The sequence below is a fragment of the Cydia splendana genome, chromosome 14 (genome assembly GCF_910591565.1).
Source record: "Cydia splendana chromosome 14, ilCydSple1.2, whole genome shotgun sequence".
Classification (NCBI taxonomy): domain Eukaryota; kingdom Metazoa; phylum Arthropoda; class Insecta; order Lepidoptera; family Tortricidae; genus Cydia; species Cydia splendana.
This window is the reverse complement of record NC_085973.1, coordinates 13,377,743-13,393,572: the sequence shown is the minus strand read 5'-3', so window position 1 is coordinate 13,393,572 and position 15,830 is coordinate 13,377,743. Positions and strand designations below refer to the sequence as shown.

Sequence of the window (15,830 nt, the reverse complement as noted above, 5' to 3'; positions counted from 1 at the left end):
TGGCGGCGCGAGGCGGGCTCCTGCTGGAGGCAGCTCAGTCATCGCCTCGCCTGTTGACTGTACTTGCTTCTGGCTCCTGGTCTCAGTGTCACGCGAAGCGGAGGACGCCGGTACAGGTGCGGCGCTCAACTTGCTAAAAATATCCAACATTGACTAAGTAATTCAGGGTAACAGATCAATAATTGCCATTTATTATTCGATTTTCATAAGTATTGATCATCTCTATCTGCAGGTAGACAGTACACGAACCAATTCAATTCTCGTGACTGAAACATCTCTTCAAATATCATGTCAAGAAATCAACAATTATAAACCTCACTCTTGAGACAGGATTCATTTTTCCTGAGAACCTTTCAATAACTTTAACCCTGACTATAATTTATAAAATATTACTATGATGAATAACAGCGATAATTAACTTCACATATTCATATGCAAAACATGTGTAAAACTGGGACCTTATTGTGTACAACTTGACCTATTATGTTTCCATTATCAATGCATCAATCAATCATCAAATTGGTAACTAAAAACCTGTAATCCCAATGTTTTCAGAGAAGGTCGTATATTCTAGATTGTTAGGATTTATCCAAGCTGACAAAGTACTTAGTTCATCAATTGCAAGACGCGTTGGGATTTCAAGACCATTAATTTTATTTTTATAATATGCATATTGTTTTATGAAAGACTTGAACAGTATATTAATAATACACTAAACGTTGTTGTTAAATAGCTGAAGTCTATAAACCTAAATTTCAACATTACAGAATACCAAATCGCACAGTTCGGGAATAAACATAGCACCTAGGTCTGTTTCCGTAGAAAAAGGATCAGTAATATTATTACACGTCGGTAATGTTTCATTTCAGGAATTAAAATAAATTATACGTTTTAAATATTACATGGCATGGCAGACATAAACGATAGAACTGCAAAAACCTGTTATGCTTTACCTATCCGTACCATCTGACTTGTTCTAAAAATGCCCTCATTGGTAATCTACTATTATTTGATAACGTACAAAGTTATACAAAAAATAATTATAAACTAACCTATTTTATTCAAGTTTGAGTGAAAACATATTACTATAATCAATAAGAGGCTATCAATCCTCCTTGATCTCGGTTTAATTGTGGTGTTCTGTTCTAGTAGCTTACGAACCAAATCAAGTTCTCGTAAGTACAAACAGGTTCAACCATGCAGTCTTCATTATCGCTTTCATTTCAATGTATTGTTGTAACATTAACTGCAGTAACCTATTAATTCAATAATTCAGTGATTCAATAATTCAGTGATTCAATAATTCAGTGATTCAACAATTCAATAACTCAGTGATTCAACAATTCAATAATTCAGTGACTCAACAATTCAATAATTCAGCGATTCAACAATTCAATAATTCAGTGATTCAACAATTCAATAATTCAGTGATTCAACAATTCAATAATTCAGTGATTCAACAATTTAGTGATTCAACAATTCAATAACTCAATAACTCAATAATTCAATAACTCAATAATTCAATAATTCAATAACTCAATAATTCAATAACTCAATAATTCAATAACTCAATAATTCAATAACTCAATAATTCAATAACTCAATAATTCAATAACTCAATAATTCAATAACTCAATAATTCAATAACTCAATAATTCAATAACTCAATAATTCAATAACTCAATAATTCAATAACTCAATAATTCAATAACTCAATAATTCAATTACTCAATAATTCAATTACTCAATAATTCAATAACTAAATAATTCAATAACTCAATAATTCAATAACTCAATAATTCAATAACTCAATAATTCAATAACTCAATAATTCAATAACTCAATAATTCAATAACTCAATAATTCAATAACTCAATAATTCAATAACTCAATAATTCAATAACTCAATAATTCAATAACTCAATAACTCAATAACTCAATAATTCAATAACTCAATAATTCAATAACTCAATAATTCAATAACTCAATAATTCAATAACTCAATAATTCAATAACTCAATAATTCAATAACTCAATAATTCAATAACTCAATAATTCAATAACTCAATAATTCAATAACTCAATAATTCAATAACTCAATAATTCAATAACTCAATAATTCAATAACTCAATAATTCAATAACTCAATAATTCAATGACTCAATAATGCAATAACTCAATAATTCAATAACTCAATAATTCAATAACTCAATAATTCAATAACTCAATAATTCAATAACTCAATAATTCAATAACTCAATAATTCAATAACTCAATAATTCATTAACTCAATAATTCATTAATTCAATAATTCAATAACTCAATAATTCAATGACTCAATAATGCAATAACTCAATAATTCAATAATTCAATAAGTCAATAATTCAGTAACTCAATAATGCAATAACTCAATAAATCAATAATTCAATAACTCAACAATTCAATAACTCAATAATTCAATGACTCAATAATTCAATGACTCAATAATTCAATGACTCAATAATTCAATGACTCAATAATTCAATGACTCAATAATTCAATGACTCAATAATTCAATGACTCAATAATTCAATGACTCAATAATTCAATGACTCAATAATTCAATGACTCAATAATTCAATGACTCAATAATTCAATGACTCAATAATTCAATGACTCAATAATTCAATGACTCAATAATTCAATGACTCAATAATAATTCAATGACTCAATAATTCAATGACTCAATAATTCAATGACTCAATAATTCAATGACTCAATAATTCAATGACTCAATAATTCAATAACTCAATAATTAAATAACTCAATAATGCAATAACTCAATAATGCAATAACTCAATAATTCGATAACTCAATAATTCAATAACTCAACAATTCAATAACTCAACAATTCAATGACTCAATAATTCAATGACTCAATAATTCAATAAGTCAATAATTCAGTGACTCAATAATGCAATAAGTCAATAAATCAACAATTCAATATCTCAACAATTCAATGACTCAATAATTCAATGACTCAATAATTCAATGACTCAATAATTCAATGACTCAATAATTCAATGACTCAATAATTCAATGACTCAATAATTCAATGACTCAATAATTCAATAACTCAATAATTAAATAACTCAATAATGCAATAACTCAATAATGCAATAACTCAATAATTCGATAACTCAATAATTCAATAACTCAACAATTCAATAACTCAACAATTCAATGACTCAATAATTCAATGACTCAATAATTCAATAAGTCAATAATTCAGTGACTCAATAATGCAATAAGTCAATAAATCAACAATTCAATATCTCAACAATTCAATGACTCAATAATTCAATGACTCAATAATTCAATGACTCAATAATTCAATGACTCAATAATTCAATGACTCAATAATTCAATGACTCAATAATTCAATGACTCAATAATTCAATGACTCAATAATTCAATGACTCAATAATTCAATGACTCAATAATTCAATGACTCAATAATTCAATGACTCAATAATTCAATGACTCAATAATTCAATGACTCAATAATTCAATGACTCAATAACTCAATCATTCAAAACCTCAATAATTCTTCAATAACTAAATAATTAAATAACTCAATAATTCAAACCTCAATAATTCTTCAATGACTAAATAATTCAATAACTCAATGATTCAGTAAATCAACAACTCAATAATTCAGTAACCCAATAATTCAGTAACTCGATAATTCATTAAGTCATTAATTCGTAAATTCAATAATCCGTTAATTCGTTAATTCAATAATTCGTTAATTCAAATAATCCGTTAATTCAAATAATCCGTTAATTCAAATAATCCGTTAATTCAAATAATCCGTTAATTCAAATAATCCGTTAATTCAAATAATCCGTTAATTCAAATAATCCGTTAATTCAAATAATCCGTTAATTCAAATAATCCGTTAATTCAAATAATCCGTTAATTCAAATAATCCGTTTATTCAAATAATCCGTTTATTCAAATAATCCGTTAATTCAAATAATCCGTTAATTCAAATAATCCGTTAATTCAAATAATCCGTTAATTCAAATAATCCGTTAATTCAAATAATCCGTTAATTCAAATAATCCGTTAATTCAAATAATCCGTTAATTCAAATAATCCGTTAATTCAAATAATCCGTTAATTCAAATAATCCGTTAATTCAAATAATCCGTTAATTAAAATAGTCCGTTAATTAAAATAGTCCGTTTATTAAAATAATCCGTAACTCATTAATCCGTAACTCATTAATCCGTAACTCATTAATCCGTAACTCATTAATCCGTAACTCATTAATCCGTAACTCATTAATCCGTAACTCATTAATCCGTAACTCATTAATCCGTAACTCATTAATCCGTAACTCATTAATCCGTAACTCATTAATCCGTAACTCATTAATCCGTAACTCATTAATCCGTAACTCATTAATCCGTAACTCATTAATCCGTAACTCATTAATCCGTAACTCATTAATCCGTAACTCATTAATCCGTAACTCATTAATCCGTAACTCATTAATCCGTAACTCATTAATCCGTAACTCATTAATCCGTAACTCATTAATCCGTAACTCATTAATCCGTAACTCATTAATCCGTAACTCATTAATCCGTAACTCATTAATCCGTAACTCATTAATCCGTAACTCATTAATACGTAACTCATTAATACGTAACTCATTAATCCGTAACTCATTAATCCGTAACTCATTAATCCGTAACCCATTAACACGTAACCCATTAACACGTAACCCATTAACACGTAACCCATTAACACGTAACTCATTAACACGTAACTCATAAACCGTAACTCATTAACACGTAACTCATTAACACGTAAATCATGAATACGTAACTCATTAAAACTCAATCCAATAACTCAATCCAATAACTCAATCCATTAATAACTCAATCCAATAACTCATTAATCCAATAACTCAATAATTAAAATAATCCAGCAATTTTATAATTCGATAATTCAATTACTCAATTCAATAATCCAACAGCTCGATAATTCAATAATTCCATCTCTTTGATTGATAACTTCGATACGCGATACGCGATACACGATACACGATACACGATACTCGATACTCGATACTCGATACTCGATATTTGATCAATAAATAATTCAGTTTATAATTAGATGACATTATAAATGTGGAGCTTCCTTGCAGTTTAAATAGAAATCAAAAAAGTCGGTCAAATGGTTAGGATGAGAACCACTCATCGACCGTATCTATTATTTCGTAAGATATATACATATTAAATTGATATATTTTGGCAAAATTTTCTCATAATTGGTACACAAGTAATAGTTTTCTATCGGTTCATCAAATTTATTTTTCTCTCAACTTATCTTTTGGCAAAATATTCTTATACTTATGTTATATGTGCTAGATTCGATGAATGAGATGAAGTCTCAGCTTTTAAATCAATTGACAGTATCTAACACATATTACAATATCAAATCATTCATAATATAGTAAAAGTAGGTGTACATGACCTGATGTCCAGTGGCGCGTGCCCCTCACTAAGGCTGTCGAGGCGGGGTTACTCCCGACTTTCACAACAGGACTCTGCTTCGCTCTGGATTCCTTTTTCACTGCCATACGTTTGCAAGCGCCGTTGATCATCATGAGTCATCGTCAGCCATATTCTCCAACAACTCGGCATGAAACGTAAAAGTATCCGGTGTTACATATAGGTACCTATATACTATATCATAATACCTTATAAACTTTAAAAGAATTACATGCATAAAATTATGTTTAATGGTAGTTCAAATTATGAACATTAATTTTATCTCAAAAACGGTGCGTCGTAGCGAAAAATGAATAAAAATTCAAGCCCCCTTTAATGCCCCGTTTGCATAGTAGCCATCTATTTATATTACCACAAATTTTAACATTAAGGATCAAAATCAAAACTCAAAATCATCAATTAATTTGCGAGACCTGGTTGTAAATCATAAATATCAATTCATCTCGGAAACTGTGCGCCGTTGTGAAAAAATAATGAAAATGAAGGCACCCTTTAACACTCCATAACCAACACATATCAAGACCCACGTGTTGACATATTCTGCCTAATTTCCACATGTGTGTGGGTAGGTAAGTAGCAAAAGAAGTAATTACCGTCACGTCCGTCACGTATTTATTAGGAAAAAGGTGTACCTACTTGATTTTGTTACTTTGAATTCTCGACCAACTGACGCATATATTCTTATGATTATGTCCATTTAAGGGTCATTTATGGGTCAAACTAACCTAAGTTTAACTGACATGCAATTAGATAGCCTATAATCATAATCATCATAATATTATTAATAAATTATGTAGGTACTTATTTAAATTAAATAAAAAATGTTACCAGTACCATATTTCTTACGTAATCCATTATAATTTTGTATATTTAATTATCTTAAAGCTCAGAATAAGGGTCATGTTATTATCAGTTATCTCACTAAATCAATAAGTAATAACAGTAGGCGTGTACTTACGTTCTGCACACTTCTGAAGTGTAAAATAACAACACCCTTGAATATATTTATCCATTTATTTTCTTGTCTTATTCCAATTCACAATAATCTCATCTTATGACAACCGTTTGCTAGCACAACTCAACAACCAACTGAGCCCCGTCGGCCGAGTGTAGTTTCTTTTTATACCCAACCAAAAACAGTCTTCAATTTCAAACTACCCTTAACTTTAAAAACGAATTAAGTAGGTATGGTAAATACCAAAAACCCTACACTTGCACCATTCCAACCCGGGGTTAACCGGGTAAACCAGGAGTTACCATATTACCAGTACAATTTGTCACTGGGTTAACGGTTTAACCGCTTACCCCCGGGTTAGTGCAAGTGGCTTTTAAGTAATGTTTGTTCTGAACAATTAATTTCGCCCCTCGTTGATCAGTCTCGACAGCCCCTACTATCGGACGGGCATCATCGCCCAATGTTTACAGTGGCAGATAAGCGTGGTCAATCTCGGGAAGCCCCTAACAGGAAGTACCACGGGGCAGCAGTATAGTCGGAGATGACTTCGGTGTGTCTCAATGAAACTATAGGGTTGAGTCGGCAAATTTATAGTTGGAAGAAAGAACAATCAGCAACATTGCAAATAAAAAATTGGAGATTTCCACATAGGTAACTTCCATTTCTTTTCAATAGTGCTTATAATCTGGCACACACAACTTGTCAGTCACTAAGGATCAGGAAAATTATACTCATCCCTTAGTGCTAGTTAGTACTAGCGTAAGACAAAGACTGATCCTAGTGATCCTGACTGACGTAAAGATTCTCTCTGTCTATGTCTGGCCCAAACTATACACGGTGCACAGACGTAGATTTGACGGATTTAGGCGGCCAAAAGTCGATTTTGCAAAAATCAACCCATTGATAAAAAAATATCACGTGGGGGTAGCCTATAGACCCAGGTATATTGTGGTACCCTCCCCGCTCCTTATCGTCAAACCTGAGCCGCACAACAGGCAGTCGAACTTTGACTATCGCTCAGAGCGCACGTTTCTGTTCTCGACGCTCTTAAAAGTTACTTGTTTTCCAAAGTGTATATATTTTTTTTCTGGTATTTTCATAAAGTTTTATTGATGGAATCCAGTTACTCAGGGAAGAATTTATATATTTAAATCATTTGATATTATATTTTTGACGTTTATCATATATTTTCAGCCAGTTAAATATGACCTTTCACAAAATGTTGTTTTTTTCATAGATTTGGTTTTTCAAACGTCTTTTTGTTGTACTTCAGGGTGCGTCCCTGTAGTGTATTGTATATATTTGAATAGAATGCTTATTCCTCTTTATGTTGTTTACAAAATTAGCCGCAACTAGCCGCAACTTCCGGACTTAGACGGTTTCAAAGAAAATTCCTTTTCGTTTAAATTGATTAAAAAAATATATTATTTTTACAGGTTGGAAACCTAGTGCTTCGGGGAGAAAAGTTCTCACTCGAAAATATATTTTAGAGTAAATACAAGAGCAAAATTTACCTGTTTTTAATTTTTTTTAATTTTTTTTTAATTGATAAAGTATAATTGTCTTTAATATAAAATCACGTTTTATAATGTTTTATCCCATTTTGAACTAATATAAACCCTAAAATAATATTGGCCGCATAAATCGGTCAAATCTACGTCTGTGCGGTGTTTTTGAAATGAACAACGATCAAGATTAAACGTGTTTAATATGAGTTTACTAAAGTTTATACGTACGCCTGTTTACTTACGTTAAATATTGTCAACCATAATTAAAAGTTTACATTTCATTTGTTTTGCTTATTCAACTGATGATAAATACATTTATTAAAAATTGATCATCAACAAAATTGGCTTAACAGTTTACATTACGCGTAAACATTAATCTTCGTCGAAATAACGCGACGGTGATTTAAAATCATATAAATTCCTACAATCAGCTTAATGAGCTGATTCGAAAATTATACAATAAGTACGTTACACATTGCTGCAGAGATACCTGGGAAAAGGGTCCGTCAGAAGTAATTATCGTTAACCCACTTCTAAACTTCTATGTCAGATAAACGAGGCGCATATTATCTAAGTGACACATGGTAAACAAAACAATCATTGTTATCGCAAATTTCAAACTATCCAGAAATTAAAACAGAAAAATTAAAAAAAAAAACAGGAATGGCATTCCGGTGCCGGACACCAGAACATCAACATCTCCATGGTGCTTCGTAGAGAGGCGAAACACGTGTCGAGTTTTGTACCTACTTTTGGAGGTGGTTTGTTATACTTATTTGCGTAGGTATTTATTTTCGCGGTGGGAGGTTGGAAACATTAACTGCATGCAAAAATACGCAAGTAAGTAGGGGTTTAACGGGTTAGCATTGATTGATTAGCACGTTATTATTTCGCGGATTAGCAATAAAATATTTATATTTTATAGCATTAGGTTTGGATTTCCGCAAAGTAGCGTCTGATTATTAACTATCCAGAAATCACTGTTGCACATATGCAACATCCGATTGCTTAACAAAAGCTAGAAAGACACAACAAAGGCATCTCCATATAACCACCCTGCCTGGTGGCAACGGAAACGATCCTCCTCGCAGTAATGGTTGACCCAGGTCGGTTCCTCGCCACCATTACTCATTGGAATTATACCGCCTAAGTGGTGTTTCGGGTCGCGCGGCCATGCGTGCCCATACGAGATTTACTGTTGCCCAATTGCATTTCGTTGTAAAGATTTATTGTTGAGTTTTAAGAAATTTGAATTATGGACTTTTAAGCTCCGTTCCTGAAAAAAAATCAATTGGATACTGTATTTTGTTTTGTTTTCCCGTTATCTTCTTTTGTTATGGGGATATTTGATCATGATTACGTAGTTATATGTACATTACGATACAAGTGCGAAAAGTTAGTAAATTCGCAACAAGTAGCGATAAATTGAAACACGACCGAAGGGAGTGTATTAAATCGACACGAGTTGCGAATTACCTTTTCGCACGTGTATTGTACAAGGTTTTACAGTACAGTCACCTGCAATACTATGTTACATCACGAAGGCCGCCAAAAAATCTGACACGATTTTATTTGTAGAGCCATAAGAGCGCGTCACATATTTTTGCGGCCTTCGAAGAGTAACATATTATTGCAGGTGACTGTACATATGGCCCTTTAAATTTTTGACATAGGCACGTATTGTCCTTAATCCCGCGATAGGGCAGTAAAGTAGCACCATATGTTAAGGTAGAGTCGGCAATAGGTTCCATTTAGTTTTTTTGCTTGTGACTGTGTATGGGGTAGGTATTTGGCAAGGTTTGAACAAAATTTTTACCGTTTCTAATCTTTAAAAATCTTAGACATAGACATAGACTTTTATTTATAATATTTTAAATATTACATGTCAGGCATTATTTTAAAGATGTATAGTGGACAGTAATGTGTTACTTCTCCAAATAGAAACAAACGTTATACTCGTATTCACTGAGACAATTCCCTTCGATGGAGCTCTATATTGGACCATTCTAACTTGACCTCAAGATCCGTAATAACCTAGAAAATGCACTTAAACTGGTCCCGTAAGCCTTTAAACTAGCCCATGCTTGGTAAGCTAATAAAACAGCAACTCCGGGCTTCAGCCTTGTCCACCATTTGCACTTGTCCCGAATACTTAATTCCTTCCTGCGACTGAATAATAGTCTCCCAGTGAACCTACTAGATCTGGTGGAGACTATATAAGTCGTTCTATCACCTCTCTTTCACTCGGTACGTACTAGATTGAAAGGGATGGGTAGTATTCGAACAAGAAATCTCAGTAGCTAATGGATCCACTTCAGAAATAGGTCGCCGTAAACAATTGCAGGCGATAGTACGCTTGGAACAGTTAAATGGACGAATTAAAGGAACTTGATTGATTATTTCGTCAAGTACGAGTAGAATACTTGTGGGACATCAATAAGTAGGTATTTCGTTGATTTTAACTGTTATGAGGTGCACATTGATTAGCCACAAATGATTGTAATGTATTATTTTATATATTACATGTATATGGATAACACTTTTAGAAAAATAAATCATGAGCGTGCAAAAAAAAATATATTATGAAAACTATGTGTACCTACTACATACACACTATCATGTAGGTGCTTATATGACGTTGTTATCACAAAGTATTGATGGCTAAAGTGCATAGTTTCTGATTACTAATCAGGCAAATCAGAAAAACCTACAAAAGCCACCATTTTACTAACACTACTCTTCAATGGAGTTCAAAACCTAGAATTTTAGTTGACTACAAAAAGTTATGTGCGGAGCATATTTAGGTACTCACACCTCCTTAGAATTTAACGCATTACAAATAAATTATTCAACAAATATTACAAAATCGATTTCTAGTAATTACTGTGTGATAACTGATTGTAGATACCTTAACTATGCCAACTGTATCTAGATAAATCACCAAGTCAGTATAGTTCTAGGCAGCAATCTACTATCATTAGCAGTAGTAAAGAACACGTAGTTTGGATCCGTTCCCGAGGGACCCCTAAATATCTTGTGGTTCCGTCTTCGGTGTCCGAACCATTAGCAAAGTTAACTTGAGGCTTTGACGCAGAGCGCAAGATACAAGTATGTGTAGTCGTATTTATACAGCAGTACAATTTAGTGCTTAAAATGTCTTTTAAAGTTTTCTAAAATAATGTAGACATCGGTTTCTATATCAAAATTATACTAACAACAATTGTCTTAACTTATTACGAATTGTTAGAACAATGATACTGGTGGTAGGTAGGTACTCCTACCTATATTTCTGTAAAAGGAAAATGTTTAAAAAACCATTATGTATTTTTTTTATACCTATAGTAGTACTGAAGTGATGTGGCTCTCAAACTTAGTAAAGTACTTACATACATATTTGGAAGAAAAGTTAGCAACAGAAGTTATATACACAATAATATCTTTAAGAACAAGATTCGGAACACACTTCGCCTATTGACGGCGAATTTTTCATTTCTAGGAAACTTCAACAATCACCCAAATCTGTAGGATTTTTTTTAGAAACCAGTATATATTAAGTCAATGGACTCAACTTACTTGAAATAGTAAAGCTTTACCGATCTTCACAGTGACGTCGCACATACCCGTATCGCACATACCCATAGCAAACCCATTCGACCACCGCCCTGTACTGATAACACACCCGTCATAAACCTCGGAATGTTATTATTCACTACTATTATTAAGCACGTCGCTCGAAGCAGGCGAGTGATATACAAGGTGCCCACGAGGATTGTGGCCAAGTCCACGTAAATTGGTAAGTAAGTATACTCAAGGTTTATGAGAATCTAAGCTTTGCATTTAGTAACCTGTCAATAAAAGTTTAGTCCGTGCAGGTACTTACATAAAAAAAATTAAAATAACTCCAAAGTTTTTTTTGCTGACAGGACTAGAGTTTAACAACTCTAAAACAAATTTTAAAGACACCCAAAGTATGAAACTCAAATATTTTATGATAAATACTGTTAAATAAATACAAACAAACAGCTTCTCACCCTAAATTCATATTCATACACCACCATTTCCTTTAATGAGTGTAAAATTGTCGACTCTAATCAAAAATTACACTGAAGTCCAATTTTGTACAAAATCAATACTTTCTCGTGAGATAACACTTTAAACTCTCGCGTTTTGTACACATAATTAATTTCATTAACGGGTCTAACACGGTTAAATTTCATTATTTTACCTTTTTTCCAAACGTTTCAGCCAAGTTGCACTAGCTGAGGTCACGGAAGACTGACGTCCCAGCAAAAAGTGAATAGAATAGTAAACGTCGAAAAAAACGTAAAATAATGAATCGTGTTAGACCCGTTAATGACTAATTATTTCTCGTTATTGTGTAGCGACTCCAAAAAATCCAGACTAACAATAGTTCCGAGACGAAATTACTCTTTGAGCCAAAATGTTTCGCGAATGTAGCTAACCATGTATGGGTAAAGTTCACGTCATCACTTTTACCGGCCGATAACGTTCCATCCCTTGAACTTAAACCCTTTGCTAATCTGGCCGCAAGAGACCGCACGTGGGAGGGTAATGAATGATGATAAATTGTACTGTCAGGAGTATTAGGAACGTTCGGAGTGGATATTTGGGGTAGGATCGCCGAGTGCTGAGGTTTTGGTGAGCTTAGTTGTCATCGTTTTGATAATATTAAATTGGTAATCGTCATTTCCAGGATGGTCCAACTACATATTATGTTGACAAAAAAAAATTTAGAATTTTTTTCTTACTTATAAAATTTTATTACTTTAAAAATGGCCGATTAGCAATCCCGTTAGACTGATAGATATCCGTTGCACGTCCTTGTTACTGCCAAGGTTGGGAGGCTCCCTGGCACTTCGCTGCAGGAAATTAATACTTTATTACGATTCAATCAAAGTGTAGTGGGGTTCACGAGATTTTAATGCACCGGCTAATCGGTTCTTTGAAAGGCTGAGACAATTATCTTATATTATATCTATGGCAATTACTTGAAGCACAAGGCAGTCTCAGATACACTTATTATTATTTACCCGGTAAATACCCGATATTTACCTACCCGCGGGTAAATTTGATGTGTTTAATGGTGTATGTGAGTATAAATAAGATAAATTTAAGTATTTTTTTATAAAGTTACATAAAATGTATGTTCAAACTAATTACGAAAAGGGTGCTATGAGGTGAAGTTCGATTTTAACATATCAGTCCAATTATGAATATCGTGTAAAAACATTCCCTGGCTTTCGGAAATGTTTTAAAATGCTTTTAATATACATTAGAAAGATGAAAATAAAGACTACTTATGAATTATAATAAAAAAAATTGTGCAGTATCACAACTTGGGAAGCTCATAAGTCAAATATACATAGTTAGTTTTAGGACAAAAATGTATATAACCTTTTTTGTAGGAAGTTATGCCTACTTTAGTTTGTACATACACCACTTTTCGATATTAAGACAGATTCCAAGAAATATGAAAAAGTTCACTTACAAATACTCTTATGACGGCCTTTTTTTAATATTTATCAAAATTGTACTAAAAATTCCTTAGTTACAACTGCAGGTTTCACTAAACCATTTCATTTTAAATGACACACAATAATTACAACCATTAACTTGGTTTATATCTCCACTTTAAGACAAATCGACGTGTGCAACAAGAAATGAATCTACCCGTCCATTTGGGTAGATACGGGTAAATACCGGGTAGATGGGTATTTACCGGGTATTTACCTGGGTGGGTAAATTGGGTAAATACCCGCGACACACCTCTAGTCAGGACGCTCGGGGTTAATACCAGTCCACGCACTTTACTAACTTTGTGACACATGCCGCAATACTTCCCTTTTATATCTCATTTCTTACAACATAAAACAATACAAACATCGTGTCCTTTTCAAACATTTGTACCTGAATGAGACGGGTATACTTTCTTTTGAAGACGTCAATCGGTTTAGCACAGCGGACCGACTCTCAAATTGTTCACAATGAAAAAGTTAACTCGTTCTAAGCAAAGTTTAAAAAGCTTTTCTGTACCTTTATCTAATGGAAAAGAGTTATTTAAACAACTCGAAAACAATATACTGTCAAGGGCTTCGAATTGTTGAGGTACAGTTGCATAATTAGTGTCGTAAAAAGGTAAATTAAATTTACATTTACGAATTTGGAAGCAGCCCCAAATAAAAGAGGGTCAGAAGAAACAAATTTGCTGAGCTTCAAAGTAAACCTAAGTATTATAGAAGAAACTTGGGACTTGTTTTGTCCATTTAAATCCCTTAATACACGTGGCTTTGTCATATTCATGTACTTACATAGGTAATTTATATTCTTTGAAGTATTGTAGTCGATGCCGACTATTTTCCCTCGATACACGTGCCCAACCTTTAAAACGGCTGTATACAATTAACTTGTAATAAGTCACTTTAAAAGAATTTCTAAAATAGCAGACAACGGCAAGTACGACAAGAAGTTTAAAAATAATCTAGAAAGAGACCGAAAGAAAAAGTTTACTTTTAGGTTTACGATTAAGTATTTTCTTATACATATTTTTGTAGTCATCTATTAAATTCATTTTGTGGGGTAGCAAAATGATTTTGGTCGGTTATGAATCGGTTTAGAGAAAATTGTTTTGTGAAAATGTGTGCATGTATTACGTGCTTTTCATCATAATCGGTTAATTAATACAAACGGGTCTACCGCGATATAATTTCATTGTTTTTACCTTAAATTCCGACGTTTCAGCTGAGTTGCACCAGCGGTGGTCACGGAAAGACTGACGTCCCAGCAAATGTCAACATAGATATAAATAAAACACCACTAAACTACCCGAAATTCTTTTATAACAATGTTCGGGGTAGATAAAAAATTTAAATAATTATGTGTGCAAAACGCGAGAGTTGTGTTATAATCAATACAAGTCCAACACAACCTAGGTAGTATATACCTAAGTATTTAGTTTCACCGCAATCCGGCAAAAATATACTTTACCATGCGTACCTACATTTTCAGCAAGGGACGATCAGAATATCTTATTTTTCTGTCCGAGTATGCGAGCAAGAGCCATTGTTCTGATGAAAATCATCGCTGCCCACTTATTAATCAATTATTTATTTTGGCATGTAAAACAATTCCCATTCCGTAACCGCGACAGTTAATGAGCAACATTTATTGCAAATAATACTTAAAGTTTGCCGAAAACGTTACAATCAACGTTATTTGTAGCTTGCTGTACAAGCAATGGTTTGTTCCAATAAAAGGGTTGGGATTTAATGCACAAATTGATTGGCTCATTCATCCTCCGACGTTTAATTTTTTGTTGAGGCTTTCTGTTGTAAATAAGCGACAATAAAATGAATGTGCACTTAAAAAGAATAGCAGATGAACCAGCATGTAGCAGTCAGCAAAAGTTAGTTATTAAACATGGAAGAAAAATAACTAATGATTATAATGACTATCGCCTAGCAACGGTCAAACACGGTCCGGAAGATTTTACCGAGATATTTTTATTTTTATATCAATTTTTCATAATACCCTGATTAACCAAAGCTACATAGCAGAAGGAAACGAACATCAAAACCTCCGTGCTGACACCAGTGAGCCCGCAGCCCGAGCACTCATGATACGGCCTTGCGAAATTTAACTGCTATGTCTGTGACATATGATTGTCAAGCATGAAAATATATTTTTACACACAGTATCAGTACATTATAACAGTATCTACTAGATGGTGGTGATTTCGTGAAGTTATAGTTCTAGTGCGTTGTGTAAATCTAAACTATACCT

General features: G+C 32.7%; 1 protein-coding gene across 1 annotated transcript in view; it reads right to left on the bottom strand.

Moving 5' to 3' along the window:
* LOC134796759 (brachyurin-like) overlaps positions 1 to 15,830 on the bottom strand; it is a 519,833-nt gene that overhangs the window by 482,013 nt on the left and 21,990 nt on the right. The gene's annotated exons all lie outside the window — the stretch shown is intronic.